The following is a 4,768-nucleotide window of genomic DNA, read 5'->3' as shown; positions in this document are numbered from 1 at the left end:
ATCTTCCCTTATAATTCTTCCCTTTGTGATTGTTCTTTTTTGGTCTACCCTTTATTACCAAACCTTCTCTAGTTTCAATTTTAATTTCTGCCTTGTTTTGCAATTCTCTAGAGTGCAAAACAAACTACACTTCATATAATGTCAAGCTCTCTCTACCATACATTATGGTCTCTTTAATATTTGCATAAGAGGAATCTAAAGAGCTCAACAACAAGATAGCTTGATCCTCATCATCAACTTTTATGTCTATGCTTGCAATATCCAAGATGATCTTGTTAAATTCATCAAGGTGTTCTTTCATAGACATACCTGGAGTCATTTTGAAGGTGTAGAGCTTGGTCTTCTTATGGAGTCGATTTGCCAAAGACTTGTTCATCTACAGGCTTTTCAATTTTAGCCAAACTCCTACTGCAGTGCCTTCTTTGGCAACTTCCATCAATACTTTGTCACCAAGGGAAAGAACGATGGTACTATGAGCCTTCTGCAAGACTTGAGTTTTCTCCTTTTCTGATAAAGAAATTAGATTCTTTTCACCAAGAAGTGCATCTAAAAGGCCCTGTTGAGCCAGTAGTGCTTTCATCTTAATCCACCACAAACCAAAATCATTCTTTCTAGTGAATTTCTCACCATTAAACTTGGATGTACCCATCGAACTTGGCTCTTGATGCCAATTGTTGGAATTTTGTCTTCTCTACCTTATACCAGAACAGAATTGTCTTCTCCAAGTTTTGCCTAGATTTCAACAAGAAATCTACAATTAACAAGTTTGACACAGAAACTAGAATGCACAAGAATACAATAACACAAGGGAATTACGTGGTTCGATCCTAGTGATCTACATCCACGGCAGTAATAGTCAATAGGCTTTCTCCTTTTATTTATGATCAAATACAGTAATGAATTTATAAGAACAATCTCTCTTGAACACACCTCTCAATTCTTGGAGCTTTCTGACTCAAGAATTATTCTCTCTTCACTCTTATGTATTTTCTCTAGTATCATGCTATTTAGAATACAAATGAAGGCCTCTATTTATAGATTACAAAGTATGACTTAACAGAAGTTAGACTTAACAGAATAACTTTTGTTTCACCTTAGTAGTCTAATACCCAAGTCCTTTCCTTTCCAAGTGAGCTGTCATGTGCTTTATTCAAAGTGGATGACACTCTTCTAACATGTTATATTAGAAATTATAAGATTACTTTTATGTTATATCACATTTTATATTAATTTTATGTTATAAGAATCATAAAATTAGAATTTCATGTTATATTAATTAGTAATTTAGCATATAATATATATATAATATAATATAAAAAATTATAAACATATATACCGGTCTGGTTCGGTTTGAACCGGTTTTCAAAATATGAAAATGGGTACCGCACAGATTTAGGACTGGTTTCAGTTTTTAAGATTCAGTACCACACCAGACCACTTAAAAATCGGACCAAACTCACTGATCTGGTTCAACCGGTTTTTCAATTTTTTTTTACACCCCTAATATCTCCAAAGTCATTTCCCTAGAAGTGCTTTATTGAAAAGTCTCAAATTTTTTAACCTCAAACCACCACAAGAAATCAGTTGACAAATCTTATTCCAACTAACCAAATAAAACTTTTTTTCTTCTCCTTTACTTCCCCACGAAAAATTCCAATACAATCTCTCAATTCTTCTTGTTACCCCTTCCGGCAAAGGAAAAAGAGAAAGAAAATAAGTATGAAGGTTTGATAATGTGTTTTTTATCAAGGTTACTCTTTCCCCTTTAGACAAGTAAAGCATTTTCCAACTAGCTAATCTCTTTTCAGTTTTCTCAATTATTATATCCCAAATTGTCACTTATTTATGTGAAGCCCCCAAGGGAAGATCGAGATATCTCATAGGAAGTGAAGAAATCTTGCTTCCCAATATATTGGCCCGATATGAGATACTCTGAATGGAACCCACAGGAACAATTTCAGATTTGGATAAATTGACTCTTAACCCCAAACCAGCTTCAAAACACAGCAATAATGATCTTAAAGCAGGAAGATGATCTATATTAGGCTCACTAAAGATCAAAGTATCATCAGCAAATAATAAATGAGAGACTTTTAAACAATTTTGAGGCTCATCACCCACCACAAAACCCGACAGAAAATTACCATCCATCGCCGCTTCAATTATTCTACTCAAAGCATCCATAATCATAACAAAAATGAAGGAAGAGATGGGATCACCTTATCTCAAACCCCGTAAATTGCTGAAGAATCCAACTGGAGAACCATTCACCAATATAGAAAATTTCAACAATGAAACAAAGTGCTTGATCCACAAACACTATTTCTCTCCAAGACCATATCTCCTAAGCAAATATAAAGTAGAATTTCCAACTAAAATGATCATAAGCCTTTTTCATGCACAATTTAATTAAGATTTCAGATTCGCCCAATTTGATTCTACTCCCCAATCATTCATTAGAAATTAAAACCGAATCAAGGATTTGTCTCCCCCTTATAAATGTATTTTGAGACTTCACAATGATCCTCTCCATCCCCCTGCTCATACAATTGGCTAACACATTTGAAATAATTTTTTACACTCCATTTATCAAACTAATGAGTCGAAAGTCTATCATCTCCACAACTCCTACCTTTTTCGAAATGAGTACAATGAAAGTAGCATTAAAACTTTTCTCAAATTTCAATATGAATGAAATTCAAGAAACAACATCATAATTTCTTCTCACACAATGTCCCAAAATTCTTGAAAAACAAAGTCATTGAGAACTCATCCAGAACCTGAGCCTTATCCCTTTCCATACCTCTAACAACATCAAGAACTTCTTCTTCTTCAAAAACTCTCTCCAACCATTCTACTTCAATCTAATCAATAGAATCAAAAAATAGCCTATCCAATTTAGGTCTCCAAGAGACATCTTCCGTAAACAACTTCTCATACAAATTCATTATATGTATGGGTGTAAATTCAAACCAGAAAACTGGTCTGGACCGGTTTTATCGGTTTTGAACCGGTCCGATCTGGAACCTGTTTTTAAAATATAAAAACCGGCCAGTTCCGATCCGGTTCCGGTTCCGGGATTTTTTGGACCAGACTGGAATGGATCGGACCGGTTGATTAAAAAAATAAAAAATAATATTTTTATATATAAGTTTTATACAAAATATTTTATATATATTAAATATTAATATATATAAGTTTTATATATAATATATAATTATAAATTTTTATGTGAAATTTTGTATATAATATATATATTCATATATGAAATAATTTCTTATTATAATTTATAAATTATAACATAAAATGTTAATACTAAATCACTAAAAGTTTATAACTAATACTAATATATAACTTATAACTATACCAATAGTCTAATATTAATACTATTATATAGTTTAATATATTAATAAAAGTATAAAACAGTTTTTTTAAAATCAAATTTTTTTTTTATAAACAAATTTTTAATGACAAATTGTGAAACTTACATTTTAAAAAAACCGGAAAACCGGACCGGAAATCGGTAAAATCGGAAGTACCGGTTTAGGAGGGTAACCAGTGCGTAATCGGTTTTGAAAAATACAAAACCAGTACATACCGGTTCGGTTCTAGATTTTATCCAAAACCGGACCGGACCGGACCGGTTACACCCCTAATTATATGTTCCTTTATTTCTTCTTGATCCGAGATAAGTCGATCATCATCTCGAAGGACCTCAATAGTATTGTTTCTTCAATGAGAGTTCGCCATTTGGTGAAAATATTTACTACACCTATCGCCTTCCTTCAACCACAATACCCTGGATTTTTGCCTTCAAGAAATTTCCTCTATTAACCATATAGTCTCTAATTCAGTAACCATCCCTTTTTTGCTCTCCCCATCCTCCTAAGAAAACATCCCTCACGCCTCCTTATCCTCCAATCTCCTCAATTGTTCCAAGAGAAGCTTCCTCTTGATGTCCAAATTCCAAAACACATCTTTATTTCAAGTCTTCAGATATTTTTTAAGTGCTTTCAATTTTCTAGCCAATACAAAACTCAGGGTACCAGAAACATTATACGAAGACCACCATCTTCTTACCAAATCCCTCATCCTTTAGCCACATATTTTCAAATTTAAAATACATATGCCCTTCCTCAATACCCCCACAATCCAACATAATAGGATAATGATCAGAACCAATTCTCGAAAGTCTTTTCTGAATCAAACCAGGAAAAGGAGCATCCCAAGAGGTCAAAACTAGGAATCTATCCAATCTTGACCAAGTCCTTCCATTTGACCACGTAAAATCTCCTCTTGCCATTGGTAAATCTATCAGATTTAACTCAAAAATCATATCTAACAAAGAAATCATAGCATGCGAAAAGTAAGAATCCCCCACTCGCTCACAAGGAAAATGAGTAAGATTAAAATCCCCTCCAAAACACCAAGGGATATTCCACCAAGCACATACCCGACATTTCATCCCATAAAATGCTTCTACTATTGTCTGCATTTGGACCATAAACTCCAACAAATGCCCATTCAAACCCATCCTCAATACTCTTGAAATGACACGCCACCAAGAACTCCCTTACATAATGATCCATCAACTCCACCACCCTCATATTCCACATAATGATGATGCCTCTTTATGCCCCTTTTGAAACTAACTCAACCCATCCCACACTATTACAATTTCACAAGCTATGTACAATAGATTGATTCACAAACTTCAGCATTGTTTCTTGAAGATAAATAACATCAACCCTCCATTTCCAAAACCAGT

Source organism: Juglans regia, chromosome 1 (genome assembly GCF_001411555.2).
Source record: "Juglans regia cultivar Chandler chromosome 1, Walnut 2.0, whole genome shotgun sequence".
NCBI classification, from domain to species: Eukaryota; Viridiplantae; Streptophyta; class Magnoliopsida; order Fagales; family Juglandaceae; genus Juglans; species Juglans regia.
Note: the sequence above shows the minus strand (reverse complement) of the source record.